General features: G+C 36.7%; 1 long non-coding RNA gene across 1 annotated transcript in view; it reads left to right on the forward strand.

Annotated features, from left to right (window-relative positions):
- The window catches only part of LOC148108923 (uncharacterized), a 184,298-nt gene extending 170,762 nt beyond the window's left edge, over positions 1-13,536 (forward strand). Inside the window, exon 6 of the long non-coding RNA XR_015726640.1 lies at positions 11,595-13,536. This is a non-coding gene — a long non-coding RNA (uncharacterized LOC148108923). The remainder of the gene's footprint in view (positions 1-11,594) is intronic.
- The last annotated feature ends 7,852 nt before the right edge of the window (positions 13,537-21,388 follow it).

The raw sequence follows: 21,388 nt of genomic DNA on the forward strand, positions 1-21,388 counted from the left end.
CCTAAAAATTTATGTTTTACATTATAAAGTCAGTTATTTAGGAACATGTTGAGACTTCCATTTAGTTGACCTTTTTGTGTTGTTTGTGGTTGTCGGTAATGTTATTAAAAAAAATCAAGATACCATATTTATCCACATAATTCTCCTTCTTTGGATACTTCTGTATTTTAAGGTGAAAATGTAAAGTCCTTCTCACAGATGCTTATGCTTCCTGCTTTAAAATATAAATGCTATGCCCATGCTTTGCTCCTTATGTTCCTGCCCCCCCCCACAAAGATAAAAATGAAAGGATTATATTCATGCTTATCTACCACTTGAACAGGAGAGAAGAGAAAAACATTTAGCCCTCTCTTGCACTGCTGGCGCTCACAGCATTTCTTTCTCCTCCCTCAGGCAGGGTAGGAGTAACGAGTTATCACTTCCCTCAGGGAATCTCCAACCCATGGGGATATATAGAGAGTCTACAAATGAGGCTGGGAACGACTTGCTCCTTACCCAAGCCAGACATATGTGAGACTTCAATCTAGAACTTGAAATGGAAAGAAATCTTAATGGAAATATCACCTTGCTGTCAGCTGTAAATCCCCTCCCTCCACCTCCTTTTGTCTGTATCACTGCAGCCTTTAAAAAGTCTTGGGCTCCCAGTGGTACTTTTTAAGCAATGTGTTTATGTATGGAAGGAAGAGAGAGGATAGGAGATTTAGAATCCAATTAACTTTGCACCTGAGGATTGCTGGATAACCGTGAACAAGTCATTCCGTGCTGGTAAACCAATAAGAATACTTAAGATTAATGAAGACCGTAAAAGGTGACGGTGGACTAGACGCCAGGCACTATGATAATTTTTCCTTTCCTGTATCGTATTTACAATAGAAAGCATTGTGAGTATACTTCATACCCTGGAGTGGTGCAGTGCACAGTCTAGACAACCAAATATGACAATTCTGGTTAGACATATATGGGTTAGAGAATTACATGGGTGAGATTCATACGAAGTGCAAGGATATTTAACTTTTTCCAAATCAACTGACTTCAAAAACTCTTAGGACTCTCTAGGAAAGATATTAGAAGTTGCATTAATTAATTATTAATATCTAAAACTGCTTCAATCCAGATATATATCCTATGATTTTGGAGGTAAATTTCAAAATCATAAACCCTAGCGAATGAAGCAGTCACCTGCAATGACTACTGACATACAACCAAGGATATTCCCCAAAATGCTGGCAATAGGACCTAACAGAAAGAAATTTTTAATTCAAATATTGTGACCTAATTGTGCTCAGTAACGAAAATGCCATTAAAAGTAATTTGTAGAGACTTCCACTTCTGTAAAGATAGCTGTCTCTGTTCCTCCTGCTAGGCACATCTGAAATCCCTGGACATAATATATAAAATAGAAGAGTCTGAGAAGTAGAGAGAAAAGGGCAGACAGGCTAAAGACCTCAAACCTAAGGGATGGCAAAATGACTTTAATTGAAAACCACCTAGCTATACAAAAGACCAAATAAATCCCAACTTGAACAAAATAAGACAATCAACATATGCCAACACCAAGATGACACAGATGTTAGAATTATCAGATAAGGATTTTAAAGCAGCCATCATGAAAACATTTCTGAGTAATTACAAACACACTTGAAACAGATGAAACAACGGAAAGTTTCAGCAAAGAAACAAAGTGTTAGCAAAAGAACAGTGATCTAAATCTTATACCTTCTACAAAAAGTAAGTCAAAACAGATCATGGATTGAAGCATAAAACTACAGAAGATATTTCATATAAGAGTGAGTCTTCATGATCTAGGGGTAGGCAAAGACTTCTTGGACTTGACACCAAAAGCATGATTCCTAAAGAAAAATAATCAGTAAATTTGGCTCCATCAAAGTTAAATTTAAAACCTTTGCTCTGTGAAAGACTCTGTGAAGGAGATGAAAAGACAAGCTACAGATTTAAAGATGTCTGAGAAAGACCTTATTTAAATCTGACAAAGATCTAAAATATACCAAGAACTCTCATAATTCAACAGTAAAACAAAACAAAACCCAAACAATCTTCTTAGAAAATGACAAAAGACGGCCCCAAAGAGAATGTATGGAAGGCGAATGAACACATGAGAAGATGCTTAGCATCGTGAGCCCTGGTAGACAGAATGATGCCCATTATCCTGATCTCCAGAACCTGGAAATATGTTGTCTTGTATTCAAAAGGAACATTGCAGATGTGATTAAGTTATTAAGGGTCTTGAGATAGGATCGCCCTGCATTATGCAGGTGGGCCTGATGTAATCACAACGGAAGGAGGAGGCAGGATCAGAGAAGAGAGAAGATGCCATGATATGATACGAAAACAGAGAAAAGGACCAAAAAGGACCCGAGCCAAGGAATATAGGCAGTCTCTAGAGTTTGGAAAAAGGAAGGAAACGGATTCTCCCCTAGAGCTTCCAGAAGTAACATAGCCCTGCAGACCCATTTTAGATTTCTGACCTCCCCCCACAAGTCGTAAGATAATAAATTTGTTTTTTAAGGCACTAAGTTTGTCATAATTTGTTATAGCAATCATAGGAAAATAGCCATTAGAGGAATGCAAGTTAGTACCACCGTGAGCTCTTACTCTGTACCTGTGAGAACAGATAAAATATGAAGAATACTGACAATCCCGGTGAAGAGACACAGGAAATGAATCGCCCATACATTGCTAGTAGTAATGTAAATGATACAGCTTCTCTGCAAAATTATTGGGCAGTGTCTTAAAAAACTAATCATGCATTTACCATATGATCCAAGTAGTTAAGCTCCTGGGTATTTATCCCAGACAAATTAAAGCTTATGTCCACCCAAAAACCTGTACATGAGTGTTCTCAGCACTTTTATTCGTAAAAGCCAAAACCTGGAAATAATAGAAATGCCCCTCAGTAAATGAAGGGTTAAACTATGGTAGAGCAATACTACAGAATACTACTCAGCAAGAAAAGGGTACAAACTATGGATACACTCAACAACGGGCTTGGATCAAGGGCCTTATGCTCAGTAAACAAAGCCAATCGTGTGCTGTTATTCCCTTTACATAACATTCTCAAATGACATAATTATGGAGATGGGAAGAGGATTAGTGATAGCCAGGGATTAAGGATAATGGGCAGTTGGGGGTGGGTGTGACTGTAAAGATAGGGCATGAGGGAAGTCTTTGTGGTGCTGGAATTGTTATGCATGTTGATTATGGTGATGGTTACACAAATCTATACCTGTAATAAAATGACAGACCTATACACACCAAGTCAAGTTACTGATTTGAAAGTGTAGTATAATTCTGTAAGACATAACCATTGAGGAAAAACAGGTGAAGAATACCCGAACCTTTTCGTGTTCCCTTTGCAACTCCATGTGAATTTATAACTAATATTTTTAAGTTAAAAAAAAAGTGGCAAAAGATAGAAAGGGGCCAACTGATATCTTTACAAAAGAGAAAGATAAAAGTGTAATTAATTGTGATGCTTTGTTTAGGAAAATTAAGATGCAGGTATTATAGAGAGAAGGCTTTTCTAATTCTTATTTTTCATAGCATTTCTCCATTTTTTCCCCCAATTTGAAATATATCATGCATACAAAAGAATACAGAAAATGCATCTGTGGGGCACCTGGGTGGCTCAGTCAGTTAAGCATCTACCTTCAGCTCAGGTCATGATCCCGGGGTCCTGAGATGGAGCCCTGCATTGGTTCCCTGCTCAGTGGGGAGCCTGCTTCTCCCTCTCCCTCTGCCTGCTGCTCCCCCTGCTTGTGCTCTCTTTCACCTTCTCTCTCTCTGTCAAATAAATAAATAAAATCTTTAAAAAAGAAAAAAAAAGAAAATGCGTATGTACAGATCACTCAAGATGCTAAACTTGCCAGTGCCTTCGAAGGTCCCTGTATGTGACTGTTAGTTAATACAACCCCTATCTGCTGCCAGAGATAACCACCATTCTGGCTTTTGTGATCATCATTCCTCTGCTTTAAAAGTTTCCTTTCTATGTGTGTATCTCGAAATACTAGGTTGTTTAGCATTATCTGTTTTGAGCTTTATCTAAATGGAAACATACTGCTTGGATTCCTCTGTGAGTTATTTCTTTTCCTACCATTATGTCTTCGAGGTTTATCTTTGATGAATATGGCTGTATTTAATTCACTTTCAATGCTAAATAGTATTCTCTGAATGGCATGACCACAGGTGAACGTTCTGGTCTACTGCTGATGGATGTTAGGCTCCACCTCTTTTTCTCCTTTCCTCTCAGGAGCCAGTCTCACTAGAGGGAATGTGCCTTCAGTTGTTCTCTGCCAGGTCCAGGTGGGACTGAGCCTAGATCAGTGACTCTAATAGTGGGTCGCTGTGTTAGGAAAGCCACTAGCTTGAGTGTTTACCATGTCTTGGACACTGCGGTAGAGGCTCACTCATTTAACCCTCAAGATCAATTTTAGAATCATTTTGTCAAGTGAAAAAATTGATTGTTAACATATTAATGTGGTGATAATAATTATCCTTCTGATACTTATTCTTCCTCTATAAAAACATGTGATGTCTGCTTTTTCTTAATGTATACTAGTTGATTCTTTTAACCAGTAGGGTATTTTTCCCATATATTTTATTAATATTGCCATTTTCCCCAAGGTAGTGTTTTTTATCTTAATGAGAGGGAGATGTGTGTATATGTGTATGTATAATATATCTTTTTTTCAATTATATATATATATTTTAAAGATTTTATTTATTTATTTGACAGAGAGAGACAGTGAGAAAGGGAACCCAAGCAAGACGAGTGTGAGAGGGAGAAGCAGGCTTCCTGCTAAGCAGGGAGCCCGATGCAGGGCTTGATCCCAGAACTCTGGGATCATGACCTGAGCCAAAGGCAGATGCTTAACGGCTGAGCCACCAGGCATCCCTTCAATTATATTTTTTGATTGATGTGTTGAAGAGCTACTAAGACATATATTATATATGTACATACATGTGTATATGTATATATCATATTTAAAAAATACATATTTATATGTAAATATATACATATTTTATAGAAAGATTGGACATATATAATTGGAGATATATGTATCTCCAATTGCTTTTATACTCTAAGAGATTTTCAATTGATTCTGTTGGAGTTTTTTTTAATAAAAAAAAAAATCACCTGCAAATAATAATGATCATTTGTTCTATTTTACCCCATATATGCAACTTTTTTCTGGGTTTTTTTTGGGGGGGAACACTCTTCTAGAATTTCAAAAACAATGCTAAATATAGAATTCTGGTTTTATTTCTAATTTAACACAAATGCGTCTAGCATTTCATCCTTATGTATGACATTTGATATAGATTTGAGATAGAAATTTGTTGATTTATTAAGGATAATTAGTTTGAATATTAGTTTTAAAGAGATATTTAAATAGGTAATGAGCATTAAATTTCACTAAAATGCCCATTTAAGCCTGAAGAGACCGCCTCATGGTTTTTCTTATTTGCTCTATTGATGAGTTAATATACTGATACCATATGATGAATTCTTTTAATATATTTTGGTTAATTCTATTGTTAGTTACTTCTTAATGCCAATTATACCATAAGTGAGACAGATCTATAGAATGAACTTAGTGCTGTCTTTGACACATGTAGATTTCAAAATTTGTTAAATTTGAAAAATGACCTAGGCAGTTTCCCACATTTCTCTGTGGTCCAAGTTAGTTTATAATGGACAAGAATTATCTGTTGCTTTAATATTAAGGAATTCATTTATATTATTTAGAGCAAGAGCCTGTGATAACTTCCTTAATTTCTCCCTTGGTTATGTTTTGTTCAGGTCTTACTTCTTCTTGAGTCAAGATTTTATATATTTGTTTTCAGAAAAAATATTCCTATTATAATGTTTTCAAATATATTACACCAATTTGCGTAGTATCCTCTGTTCATTTTCAGTTCTGTTTTCTCTGTGGTTGCATCTTTTTTCTTCACAATTTCACTTCCCAAGTTTTCTTCTTATGTTCTTAGATTTTTTTAGAAATTTGCTCATTTTCTTGATTTTTACAAAGAACGAGTTTTTAAATCATTAACGTCTACAGTCATCGTTATCATTCCCTCCAACTACTTGCTCAGGTTTTAAAGTAGTTGTTCTGAATTCATTCTTAAGTTAAATGCATCAAAGACGATGAATTTTTGTCTAAGGAACATATTGACCACATTCCGTAAGTCCTACTATGTAATACTCCATTTTTATTATTTTAAAAATCAGTTATTGAATTTTTAAAGTATCTTCTTGTATCAATAGTTATTTTGGGGAATAAGTTTTTTTGGGTTTTGGAATTTGTGGCTTTGAACTCATTAATTTATCTTTAAGATGAATAGCTACCATTTTGTTAGTTATGAAATTATTAAAATATTATACCATCTATATAAAATATTTAGATACAGTTTATGTAGCAAATATATACAGATATGGACGGGAAAGATACAAACCATCCTCAAGAAAGAGGCTGCCTCTGGAGAGAGAAACATGGAAAGGGCGAGGTCCAGAGGAAGTGGAAAGGGGGGGGTTTCAAACTTACCTGTAGAATTTTATTTCTTTAAAAATTATTGCTGAAGTGGGGATGCCTGGGTGGCTCAGTCAGTTAAGCATCTGCCTTCAGCTCAGGTCATGATTACAGAGTCCCAGGATCAAGCCCCGCATCAGGCTTCCTGCTCAGTGGAATCTTCTCCTTCTCCCTCTCTCCCGGCTCTTGTACTCTCTCTCATTCTCTCTTTCTCTCTCTCTCAAACAAATAAATCTTTTTTAAAGAATGAAAAAATAAAAATAATTGCTGAAGTAAGCATGACGAAAGTTAACATCTACCCATTCTGGGTCATAGACACCTGATATATGCCATATTATTCTATGCACTTTTCTGCTCATTTTAATAATTTCATTAAATAAAACTTACTTTTCACCCAACATTATATTTTGATACATATAAGACAAATGTATTCATTTTAGCCACCATATAGAATTCTGTCACTTATGTGTCCATTCCCCTAGTTGTTTTCATTGCCATAATGACTATCCTCGTATGTTCTTAAGGTGCATATGCAGGAGCTAAGTGATATACCTGAAAATGGGAATGCTTATCTTCAACTTTACTAATTATTACCAAATTTACTTTCTCAAGTGGTTGTATTAATTTCCACTTATTCCGAGAGTTGACGAAAATCCTCTCGTTCACCTTATGTTGGCTAACACCTGGTATGAATCAACTATTAAATTTTAGAGCCTGAAATATTGTCATTATAGTTTTAATTTGTATTCTCCAAATTCCCAGTGAGGCTGGGCATCTTTTAACATGTTTATTGGGTTTTCATATCAGAGATTTACCTATTCATACCTCTTTCCCCTCTTTCTATTAGGTTGTCTTCTTACTGTTTTGTAAGAATTATGTATAGATTCTGGATAGTGATGCTTTTTCTGTTAAAATCTTGCAAATATCTTCTCCCCATGTGTCATTGTCTTTTAACTTTGTTTACAGTTGTTTTTTATATACAAGTTGTTATTTTCATGTAGTCAAATCTACCAATCTTTTCTCTTATAATCTGGCTCTTTATGCATCCATATCATAAAAATATGCTCCTAACATCTAAGTTTTGCTTTTCATACTTAGGTCTTTGATCCACCTGAAAAAAAAAAAGTTTTTGTATGTTGTATGTAGCAAAATGAGGAAGAAAGAATGGATAAAATGATTAGACCTCCATATTACCTATGAAAGATGGGAGAAATGAGGCACAGCCTAGGTACCTTAGCTTTGGAGAGAATATCTGATGTATCATGTTAAGTTATCCCTCAAAATGTTATTGCCAGTATCACCTGCTCTACTTATTTAAGAGCTTTCCAGTGTATGTGAATTTTTTTTTTCTGAAAGCTGGAATATATGGCAAAGCACTTCATTTTTCCTACATGATAGACAAGGTGGGGGCTAGTAAATGCAAATAAATAAATCAACTCTTTCAAGGCTGCCACTTGGCTTCAATCACTGGGGTGCTGTGCTAACACTGGAAAAATCGATCAGCAAAGAAAGAATGAGAAGCATAAATTTGTTGTCTTTTGAGTCAGATAATCATAGTTTAATTACTATTTACTTCAGTTTAGTGTAGCTTTACTGTTTTTGTGAGCAATGTACATTTCTAGAATGACAGACACATTCAAACATATATGTGTAAGTACATCCTAAAAACAAAAAACAGTAATTATCCAGCTTTTTCTCACTTGGATTAATAGATGCTCTTCCAATCCCTCACTAGGTCAGCAGTAAACAGGGATTAGCTTTCTAGTAGAGCTTTTCATTATGCCTTGGTGAAAAATGGAGTTCCTACAGTCCTGAGAATCTGCTAACACAACTTTTTCCCATATCTGGGCAGATGGGTGGATTTATTTAATAGATACTGTATAAGCATTTTCCGTCTAGCTAAAATACATCTGAGCAAGAAGGCTGAACTTGACTGCGGCATCTGCTTGTCCAGAAAATCCTTTAGCTAGATTCCACTCTGTGACACAGTATGTGTCCTCCCTGCTCCTCACCAGTACGTCCCCTGAACTACCTTCCTGAAGTTCTTTCTGTCTTTCCCTGGTACTAATCACTATGCCCCATCAGGAATCTTGCATGGCCACTAAAATACAGCAGCATAAAGAATACAACATGGTACCTATACTCAACAATAACGTATTGACCCTTTAAAAATTCGGGACATCTGGGTGCCTCAGTCAGTTAAGCGTCTGCCTTCAGTTCAGGTCATGATCGCAGAGTGCCACCACTGAGCCCTTGGTCAGACTCCCTTCTCCCTCTGCCCCTCCCCCCACCTGTGCCCTCTCTGTCTCTCTCAAATAAATAAATAAAATCGTTTTTTTTTAATTTGTTAAGGGGTAGATCTCATGTATTCTTACCACAATAAAATAGTTTTTAAAAAAAGATTTCTCAGGGCGTCTGGATGGCGCAGTCGTTAAGCATCTGCCTTCGGCTCAGGGTGTGATCCCAGAGTCCTGGGATCGAGCCCCACATCTGGCTCCTCCTCTGTGAGCCTGCTTCTTCCTCTCCCACTCCCCCTGCTTGTGTTCCCTCTCTCGCTGGCTGTCTCTATCTCTGTTAAATAAATAAATAAAATCTTTAAAAAAATAAAAAAAGATTTCTCTTCCTTAGTACTTCACAGATCAACATAAGGACAAAACGTGTAGAAGATGGGAGAGGGTGCATGCAGCCCCCACACCTAACTAGCAGAAGTCAGAGCTGTGACACTAGTTTTCACAGATTGCTTGATAAATTATCATCATGAAGAAAATGTCACTAAAAGTCAAGATTCAAGAATGGCTGGAATCATTAACATGGACACTTTAGAAGAAAGTGGCTAGTTTTGCATGCCCACGTTTGACAAGGAGATGGGAGCCAGAGTTTATCACTCTCCTAAAATAGAACAACAGGAAGGAGAACACACTGAGCTATGAAGACGATACGTTTTTTAGTGGGTTTCATTTCACGCTAGCTGACACACAAAGTGGAAGTTGTAATTGGGCTGTAACTATGGACTCTGTTAATTTTCCTCTTTAAGTCAGACCAGGAACGTGAAGGATACACATCAGGGTTTTCTATGCTTCTGACTGGATTGCCATCCTGCTGAGAAAAGTTAGGACATTGTATCTTTTATCAGTAATTATTGCAGTTCACAATTAGTTGTGAAATACCTTTAGTTGATATAGACAAGAGGTAACGTTAAAGGCCACGCCAGAAAAACACTGTGAGATAGCCTTATAAAATGTACTCTATTGTTTACCTAAGGCTTAGTTTTACATTTTTGGAAAAGATATTCAACCTTTTTGCAGTAACACTTTGTGATAATGTCATAGCACCACATTCTGAAAAAGTGGATTTAATGCAATTATTATATTAGGCAAGGCTGGGATACATATTGATTTATGAGAACTATATGAAGCCTATCCTCCAAAGAGCTCCAACATACCCTAATTCAACTCCGAGAATTGCTTTGATAACTCTCTCTTGGGAAAATTAGATGAAAGCTTGCCCTAGGAGTGATTAAGAGATTTATGGGATTTATACACCAACATGAAAGCTCAGGATTTTAGGCTTCTACTAATTGTTTCCAACCCTAGGTCCCAAAACTCTGATTCCACTATTGAGATATCTTAAAAGATATTTCAAAATGTGCTTCCTAAGTCCCCCAATTGTTTAATTCAAACATTACTTCATACACTTTTAGTTATTATTTAAACCCTAACAGACACGCAAACCCACTTGCTCAAAAATGTCAAATACCATATTTTAACACATTACAGAGCATTAATGCCTGATCTCGTGCTCTCTAGTGAAATCATATAGGTACAAATTTCAAAATAATGTTTGCTTTGACAGTTTTTGCATATAGTTGAACTTCTTATAAATGCACCATTAATCTTAAAATATTTATGTGGCTTTGTATACACATCTTTTTTATTAATTATTCGGGGCTGTGCATATCTGTCACATTAAATTACACGTTTTGCATCAGCTTTTGTGTCCTGCCAGTAATTTTTACAACTTGAAAACTATTCATTAAGTCATTCAGGTTGCAATAGCACCGTCCCTCCAACAGCAGACAATATGAGCACTGAAACCAAATCTTAACACACAAAACAAAGTCCATTTTACTATTTTGAAACTTTAAGTAACTGTTTTTTTAAGATTTTATTTATTCATTTGAGAGAGAGAGAGAGTACAAGGGGGGAGGAGGGGCAGAGGGGAGAGGGAGAAGCAGACCCTCCTCTGAGCAGGGAGCCCTGACTCGGAACTCGATCCCAGGACCCTGAGATCATGACCCAAGTCAAAGGCAGACGCTTAACCAACTGAGCCACCCGGGTGCCCCTAGTAGAGACAAGCATTATACAAAAGACTTTTTAATTAAAAAAACGAATAAAAACAACCAAACATCACATTGTAAGTTTTTAAACAATTGCTTCAAAAAAGTGATTATATCTTTTTATCGGCTCCTCTGAAATTTGAGCACTTAGTCTCCTTAATTATGTGAGCAATAGATAATGTTCATGAATAAATGTAGGCAAACATTTGGTGTCCTCTGTGGTGTTTCAGGCTCAATTGCCCTCTACCCTGAGAACGCAAAAGGAGTGATTTAGAAAAGTTTATTTGCTCCCATTTAGTGAGATAGGATTTTCTCCCTATCTCGCAAACAAATGAACAAAAATACAAAAATCATTTGAATGTTACAGATGATAAAAGACAGCACTGTCTAAGACCACAACTCTGGCATTCAAATGATGCCGTTTGTCAAAGCAGCCTGAACATTTTCTCTGGTTTTACAAGTCGATCAAAAACTGTTAGAAATGTGAACTTATCAAATAGGTTAAAACTACTAAAATCCCCATGTTTTGTTTGCTTTATGGACCCAGGTTCTGTAAAAGGTAACGTTTGAAAAATGGATTCCACTGTCACTTAAAAGTTCTGAAAACTGTGGTGTTAATACAGAGATTAAAATCACCAGCTTTTAAGTTACACAATGAAATATACTGCAACGACCGTCCCTAAGTTTTTTGCTGCTTTCTTGTTGTTTAGGCTCTGAAGTCCTGAGATCTCGTTCTCATCTTGAAAACTGCAGCTACCCAAACAGCCCATTTCAGCGTGGTGCTCCAAGCAACAGATACCACAAAAAGGTATTTTTACACTCTCTGATATTTGCCAAGGTTATTTGGTAGGCTTGCATGTTCACACTAGCGTGTCAATGGCCTCTAAATTTCTCCTGACCCACGGCCCATTGTCTGACTGAAGTGTCGTCCTGTTCAGAGTGCTGTCTTAGCTTCAAGATCTGAAGAGCTAGCTTCCCACAGGCATGATTAAGTCAGCCACAGGATTTAGCTACATTTTCTACTCAGGCTTTACCTGAAATAGAATTCCCTATTAAGCAAGAAAGCAGAAGCATGAAGCAGTACTCTCCTTAAACAAGATGCACAATCTGGAGAAAAACTTAGGAAAGATACCAGGTAAGAATGGATATTTTTCTAACTCATCTTCAACAATGTCGCTTATCGCTTGATTTAACCTTGAGTTTCCCTTCAGAGCTTGAGTGAGTTCCTTGCAATCTGATTTTTTTCAGGTTTTTTTAGGGCTTCTTTAAGGAATTAAAATCTTATCCACCATGGTCAGTTATCAAAACCACTATAGTCTTTGTTCTTCTCAGACCATTTATACCATAATCCCATCTCAACTTCCGCTGGCCTCTTTCCATTTAAAATTTATAAAGAAAAAAAAAGCCATCATTTGCTTTCTCAAGTTACTTGCCTTTTTCTCTGCTCCTTCACAGGCCTTTCAGCCAATAGAAAAGGAGAGATTAAAACATCAACTCGCAGGACAATAACGCTAGCTTGCTTGAGGGGTTTCCAAGAATCCCTTTTTAATCGGAATGGAATTTCATTTATTCTACGCTTGCCTGCTGCCCTCCATACACACAGAAATGGTCTTCAGAGTCACAACTTGCCATATTTGAAAGGATCTAGGCCTCTCTTCCCAGAATTTTACTTTTTAAAGAAAGACACATAAAAACAATATAAAAAAGTTTTTAAATGGAGCTTTAAGGCAGTTTCTCCAGCATATCTCATTAATCAAAAAAAATGTATATATATATATATATATATCATTCATTTACATAACAGCTAAAACTGGCAGTTTTGCCCCCCTCTGCTTCGTTTCCTATTTCCCTCCTTTGTACCATCTTGGAATTCACAGGGCTCTGGAGCGGCCAGAGGTCAGGATCAATTCACTGAGGCCAGGCAAGGAGAGAAATAAACCCAGAATGCAGAGCCTGGCCAACTTTGAGTAGTATGTACTTCATATTGACCAACTATTTGCCCTAATCATGGATTGACTTACTCAATTCCTGGCCCCAGAGCTCACTGGAGGCTCACCAGATCCCTCACGTCTTATTTAATAGCCCAATGGATGGATCCAGTGAGTTTCAAGAGTGTGACCAACTATTCAGAAGTGGTATGAGAAGCATTAGACCCAAAACCCAGAAGGACTTTACCTTTGCCAAACTAAGCATTGCTTTGAAGGAATTCTGTGGTTAGTAATATTCCTTAAGATAACTTAACAGAATAAGAATTGATAAAATGAATTAGAGTTGCCTAGAAAAGGAAAGGTGATATTAGACTTATTATTTAAATTTTTAAATCAGTAATACAAAATAACGTGATACTAAGTGAGATTCGGAAGAAAATACTACCCTCACCTGTGAGTATCGCCTCTGTATTTCTCAGCCTTCAGATAAGCACTGTTATTGGTTTCTTGCATATACCTCCAAAGTAGCTTCATCCCTATACAAGCAAATAAATATATACCCCTAACTTCCCCCTTTTTATTTACAAGATAGCATAATAAAAACAGTGGTCTACACTTTGCTTTTTTCACTTTATAATACATCTTGGTGTTCTTTCGATATCAACACATAGAGAATTCCCTTATTCTTTCTTTTATAGTATTCCGTTATATGGATCAAACATGATTGGTCCCCACAGAGGAAATTTTTTAATGTTTCCAATATTTTTGCTATTTTAAATGTTATTGCAAATATAGAATCAATTAATTTGTGTGTTTTGATTTAGCTTATGTTGCTTTCATCTCTAAAAATTGTTCATGTAATCACAGGTACTTTTTCTTTTATAACTTTCGATCTCCTATCATAAAGGAATTTTTTCACAGATTGCTCTAGTGCTTTGATGATTTCATGGTTTACATTTATACTTGTGATCCACTTGGAATGTGTCCTATAGATTAGTGTGAGGTATAAATAAAAGTTTCTTACTAGATAGCCATCCAGTCTTAATACAACTAGATTTTTTAACCAATTTATTGACTAATCTGCAACCACTAACCTAAGTTGACTTCCTTATCATTTGGCATGTGTTTGGGTCTATATCTGTATCTCCTACCCTATTTCATTGGTTCCTCTGTCCACCATAGGGTCTAAATTATTGAAACTTAGGGTATGATTTACCATCTGGTATGGTTAGTTCACCTCTATTTTTTCTTTTTGAGAGTTTTTGATTTGGGGATGTTCATGGTTATTTTGTCATGTGAATTTTGCGTTCAGTTTGTCCAGTAAAAAGAGATTGAAGACTGTTGGTATGTTATTGGTATTATAACATTCAATTTTAAGTTAGCATAGGAAGAATTGGTATCTTTATGATATTGAGTCTTCCTGATCTAGAACATCTTTCCATCAGTTCAAGTCTTTTTTCATATTCTTTGATAGCATTTGAAAGGTTTCTTTATGTAAGTCTTGCATATTGTTTGTTGTCTATCCCCTTTTATCTTTGTCATTGCTGCTGTAAACAAGATCTGTCACGTGTTCTGAATTTTTTTATCTATAGATTTTTCAAATCATAATACATTTGATTATTTTCATGACTAAAAGGGAAAAGAGATAGCCTGCAAGTCATTCTCATTTGTAGTGAAACCAGGCATTCACAATGATGTTTGAGCATGAACATCTGTAAAATCTGAGGTTTTTCAGATTTTTTCAAAACTTGAAAAACGTTTTCAAACTTCACAGAATATATTAAAACCTTAATGGGAAGTCCTTATTTAAGAATTGCTAAAAGGTACTATTTCTGCTTTTGGCTTCATCAATTCTCAGAACTTTCCCAGAACCCAAATCATACCAGTAACATTATACTTTCTGCAGATAAATTTATCTAACCATTGCAAAATTGGCTTTTCTCAGAATTCACTTGCAGCACTTAAGAAATGTGGGGGGGGGGGGTATTTTAATATTTATTTTTATATAAAATCTTCAAGGTACAGGTTATATTCTTAGTAAAAGTAAACTCTAGACCCATAATTTAAGGTACACTATTTCCTGGCTCCAACCTACTTTTTCATCCTTCAGGCCCCAAATTTTATTAGCCACTATTTCTTCCAAACTCTCGTACTTTCCCATGTTCAGATCTCTATGCCCTCAAATCTTCAGCTCCATCAAAATTCTACTCAAAACTTAAGGCCTAACTAGAAACCCAAGGTCTCACCTCTAATAGTTTTAATTATATAGTTCTTCCATAATGGTTCTTCTAACATTCAGTTTTAGAAAAACTTACCTATTTATTTATTTTATTTTTAATTGACATATAGCACTGTGCAAGTTTAAGGAGTATGACATGTTCATTTGATACACTTACATATTACAAAATCATCACTCCTCAAGTGTTGGCTAAGACCATCCATCACCTTACATAACTACCATTTTTTTTGTAGTGAGAACATTTCAGATCTATTTTCTTAGCCCCTTCCAAGTATATAATACGATACTGTTGTATATAATCATGATGCTATACATTAGATCCCAAAATGGATTCATCTCTAAATAAAGGTTTTCATCTTTTGGCCAGTGTCTCCCCATTTCCATTGCCCTCACCTCATACACTGGTTAACCATTAGTTTACTCTCTCTTTCTCTGAGTTCAGCTTTTTCAGATTTCACATATAAGTGATATTATACACCATTTGTCTTTCTTTGAATTACTTCACTTAGCACAGTGCCCTTATGGTCCACCCATGTTGTCAAAAATGGCAGGATTTCCTTCTTTCTCATAGCTTTCCTTCTTTCTCTCCACTATATATACATATCACATCTTCTTCATCCATTCATTAACTGATGGACCCTTAGGCTGTTTCCATATCTTGGTTCTTGCAAATAATGCTGCAGTGAACATGGGAGTGCAGATATCTGTTCAAGATCCTGATTTCATTTCCTTTGGATATATGTACAGAAGTGGGATTACTGGACCACATGATAGTTCTATTTTTTATTTTTTAAAGAATCTCCGTACATACATTTTTTCATAGTGACTGCACCAATTTGCATTCCCCCAACAGTGCTCAGGGGTTCCTTTCTCTTGTCATTATTGCCAGCACATGTTATCTCTTGTCTTTTGATGACAGCCCTTCAATAGGTATAAGGTGATATCTCTTTGTGGTTTTGATCTCCCATGACAGTTCTAATTAGAACTGATCACCCCAGCCCTCCTCTGAATGTCCATGACACTTTTTATCTGTAGGTGTCTGTGATAGCATAATGACCCCAATGATATCCAAACCCTAATCCGTGGAACCTACAAGTATGTTATGTTACATGACAAAGAGACTTTTAGAAGTAACTAAGATTAGAAACCTTAAGACAGAGAGTACCCTGTGTTACCCAGGTGAGCCCAATCTAATCCCATGAGCCCTTAAAAGCAGAGAACTTTCTGTAACTAGAGTCAGAGAAATGTGGCAAAAAGAGAAGAGAGAGATGGGAAGTATGAAAAGGATTCTAGCCATGTTTACTGGTTTAAAGATGGAAGCAGAAATGTGAAAAACATGAGAAGTAAATGAGTTTTGCAAACAACCAATGAGCTTGTAAGAAGACCCTGCATCCCAGCTGACTGACACCTGGATTCTGCCTAGATGTTAACTTCTGCCTCAGATTCATAAAGTACACAAAACCCTGATCTAAACAGCACCGGGGGACATTCAGATTGTTATAACGGAATTTGGTTTAAGTGAAGAAATTACTAGAAGTCCTGGAGAGAATTGGAGATAAAGCAGATGCTCAGATTCTTTGTAGAAACTAACAAGTGAGACAAATGAAGGATGTATTGACAGACAAGAAGGAGAAAATACAGTGGGTTAATGGTGATGGTGTCACTAGAGATAGAAACCATTAAAGAAGCATGTATTATCTCCTCCAAAGAGCTGATGAGATGTGTGTATGTGTGTATGCATGTGTGTGTTTACCATGGTGTGGGTATTCTGGGGTAGTTCTCTCCTGACTAAGGCAATTGGGACATCTGTGGTACAGGAGGGTAAAGGGAATTGACAGTTCAGTGCTTGATTGTAGAAGAGAAGAGCAGTAATGAACGCAAGCAAGATCAATTCACCCTTTCTTCCCATTTATAAGACACCGAGACTGTAATCAATCACTATTTTTAGAGAAAGTAATGATTACATGAATGTGAATCAGCAGAAAGCTCATGGTATACAGAATTGTTCATCACAGAAGTTATTGTAACCAGAGCAACATATTGTCCTCATTATAGATCATAAGAAAAATTGCTCATTTCCATTGACTTTTTTTTTTTTTTTTTGCTGTGACGTGATATTACTTATATTTTGCAAGATGACACAAGTGGTATCTTAGTGAGCTTTTTTGGAAAGAGTTCTTCATTGATTAAAAAATGCAAAGCTTTCTCCGGATGATTCTAAACTGTGCTATATTTCCTTTGGCAAAATTTTGTCGCTATAAATCTGGCCTTCAGATATTTTGGGGAACATCAGCATCATGTGAGAAATCACTGTATCTCTATACGGTCCACGAACCCCTGAAATTAGATGCAGTATTTGGGAGGATAAGTGCATATTTCTAAAAAGAGAGGTCATAATTGTCCAGATGTTCAAAAGGCTCTGGACTAAAAAGAAAAAAGAAAAGAAAAGAAAAAAAAGAAGAGGAAAAGAAAATTAAGAAAGCCTGTTCTGAAGCTTTGGATGATTCTTTTTTCACCGGACATAAGAGGTCTCTCTCTCTCTCTCTTTTTCTTTTTCCCAGTTGAAACTGCACAGTGGGTCCTTGTAATCTTCTACTGATCTCCCGTAGGGCTTCAGATTCATGTGAGTGGGTGCTTATGCTTGACTCTGTGGCAAGAGAGACTCAATAAAATAAATACACACAGTTTTAAAGGACCAAAGAATTAAGGCATCTTCCCTGTTGGCTTTTAAACTTCTAGCACACTTTCCACAATGATGGTCTTTCAACTTTTGTATGACTGGTGCATGTAATTCATACTAAGCACATTCCCACCCCATGAGTGAGAATCACCGTAAACAAGTACCTAATTACAGCCATGATAATAGAGTGGCTCTTGGACAAGAGAAAAACCTGTGCTTGAATGCCTCAGTGGTGCCCCACGACTCCCAGCATAAATCCAAACCCCTTCAACTAATTTTGTGACCTAATCCTAATGTAAATCTACAGGTTTATCTGTAACAGCATTAGCCTAGGCGCTACTGACATTGGGACAAGCGTGTTCTTTGTTGTAGGGGGCTGTCCTGTACATTAGAAGATGGGTAGAAGCATCTACTCACCTCTACTCACTAGATGCCAGTAAGCCTCCATGCACACTCAACTGTGGCAGCCAGAAGTATCTCCAGACAGTGACAAATGTCCCTGGGCCCGAACTCATCCCTGATTGAGAATCACCAATTTTTAGTCTTTTACACCCTCAAACTTGACTCACACCATAAGCAACTTTTCTTTCAGTTCTCTCAGTTTCAGAAGTGCACTGTTTTTCTCCTTTGTACTTTCTATGTATCTCTATGTATGTAGTGTGTGTGTGTGTGTGTGTGTGTGTGTGTGTGTGTGTGTGTGTGTATTTTGTACACCCTGCATGTGTGAAGTCCCTTCCCCTTCTGTGTGCCCGGCAGACTCCATCTTCTTAGAAGTCTGGGTGAGGGAGCTACAGTTTCCACTAGCATTTCTCCTGAAATAGTTAAACATTTGCTTTTCTCTCTAGCCTATTAAACCGTTTTTTGCAAGAGGTTAAGGATCATTATTGAGTTTATGGAGTGTGTCCCATTACCTGGTGCATATTCAGTATGTAATCGTTATTGAATAAACTAATATCTGAGCCTAAACAAACATTAGTCAACACTATTGTAGTGTTACTTTAAAAAAAAAAGTACATTCCCTTGTACAGTTATTAAGCATCAAGATTTCAAAAATAACCTTGGAGAAAATCTGGTACAACATGTGTCAAACACAAATCACTGTTTCAACTTAATTCTTTCCATGCTTTTGACCTTTATAAATCGTCTTAGCTTAATTCATTTTATATTTAAAACCTATATTTTATCACAATTTGGCAGATTTTTGTTTGCTGTCTATTAGCACGGTAAAGGTCACATCGTTAGATGAAGCCTGGTGGCAGAAAAAACACAGTAATTTGCCAATGGGAAACACATGAAAAGTGACTTCATTTTTTATGTTGTCCTACAGCTTGTACCTTGGGGTTGATTTGAAATGTTATTATTCAAAATTGAAAACTGTGTTTGAAATGAATTCTGGAAAGTACACAAAAGAGAAAAATCACTTAGAAGTTCCAACCTAAAACCACGGTTATTTTGCACAATTAAATAGTAGCAAGATGCTTGAAATATCTTGGCTGGCAAGGGATTTAAAAAGCTGCTAAGTAAAAGCTATTTAAGTAGGTACAGACACCCCGAGCTTTGTTTTTCACTTTGTTTCTTATTGATAAAGGTTTTTTTCTACTGATAAAAGAAAATAAATTCCAACAGTACTTATATGGCAGATAATTATTTGATGTGCACCAAATTGGACACAGACTGCAGCCCATTCCTGAGAGCGTTGTATGGTACACAGGACAAGGTTTACGGTAATTATCTAGACCCTGTTTCTCACTTCAAGGACTTCTCTATAACACAAAGCAAGGTAACCTGTCAAAATGATTTACTGAGGGTCTGCTTTATGCAAGCACTAGAGGAGATAAGACATAACCAAAGTACAGCAGTGACTTGGAGGAACTACCAGTCTGGGGAGGGATAAAAGACATGTACACAGAGGATGATAATTGGGGGGGGGGGGGGCGGGCGGTAGGAAAGCCCCATGTCTTAAAGATAAACAGAATGCTACATGAATTTGAAGACAAGAGAGATAACATCACTGTGTCTGTGTGTGTGTGTGTGTTTCTGTATGTCTGTGTGTGTCTGTGTGTCTGTGTATGTTTGTAATGGGGTGTCTCAGAATCCAGAACATTCTAGATAGATTAAATAACATGTTTAAAGCAGCATTTATATTAGACATATTTTGATAACAGTGAACAGATGGATGTATTTGGAGGTAGAGACTAGACCATTTTGTGCCTTACATGTCACCATGAAGAATATATCCTCACCTTGGTTGACAAAAGCCACATTTCAACAATTTGTTTCTACCCCCCAGCACTGAGTAAAATGCTTATCATTCAGTAATTGGTGGTGTTGTTGACAGCAGTGTTAGTGTGGGTGAAAGAAGGAAGGGAAGAAGAAGGGGAGGGAAAGAGGTATTCACTAACAGGGAGCCACTAGAGACATTTACCTCAGAATACTAAAACTTAAGCTGTATTGAATAAACCATCTGACAGAGGGCATAGAATAGTCTGTGAGGAAAGAGTTATATGAACAGACACCACTGAAACCACATAGATGAGAGAAAGTGAGGACCTGACTCTGGGTGACCATGGATAAAAAAGAAGAGATTGAGGAGAGATATATTTCATATGGATGATTTCAGGAACTGATAATTTGGCTGAATTAGGTGTAAGCAAGAAAAACTGGATACCACTCTGAGTGAGGTTCATAACTGAACAACCCAGCAATTAGGCAACCCATTTGTAGAAATGAAGAAAGAAAACCAAGAGGTCAGTGTTTGAAAGATTGAACTGACAAGTGCTTGCAAGTGAATATTGTGGAGATATCTGGCTTTTGAGCTCAGGAGAGGGGCCACAGGTAAGGTTATATCTCTGAGAGCCTCTGGAGGCAGGAGAAAATAGAGAAGTGGAGTGGACAGGAGGGATTACTGAGGAGGAAAAAGGAGATACCACTGACACAGGACATTTGGTTAGACCTATGTTTAGAATATCAAAGTGATAAAGAGAAAACAAACTGAGATTGTGCTCTGTGAGAAAATTCAAGGCAGGAGATTTCGAAGAGAATGTAGGGGAACCATAAGTCCTCACTGCTTAAGGTGGGCTACACATAGTGACTTGCTTCCACAGAAGAGAGTATGAGAAGGTGAAAAAGAAGGAACTTTACAGTGGAAAGACCTGGCAAACACTACCTCAGCCAGGTGACCAAGTCGACCTCAACAGCCATAAATCATGTGGATAACATGTACCCTTACCATGACATGATGAAAACAGCACTTCACCACTGTGGTATTCTTCCCTGAAACTCATAATCCCAGTCTAATCATGAGGAAAATACCATACAAACTCAAATTGAAGAACATTCTACAAAATATCTGACCAGTACTCCTCAAAACTGAGTCATCAAAAAAACAAGATAAATATGAGAAGCCATCAAAGATAAGAGCAGCCTGAGGAGAGATGACAAGTAAATTTTTTTTTATGATATTCCAGATGGGTTCCTGGAACAGAAAAAAAGATGTTAGGAAAAACTAAGGAAATCTACATATCATATAGAATTTAGTTAATAATAATATATCAATAATGATTCATAAATTGTAACACATATACCACACAAATGTTAACAATAGGGGAACTGGCTAAGGTATTTATGGAACCCACTGCACTATATTCTCAATTTCCT

This window comes from Ursus americanus, chromosome 14, assembly GCF_024610735.1.
Source record: "Ursus americanus isolate L20-20 chromosome 14, mUrsAme1.1.p, whole genome shotgun sequence".
Taxonomy (NCBI): Eukaryota; Metazoa; Chordata; class Mammalia; order Carnivora; family Ursidae; genus Ursus; species Ursus americanus.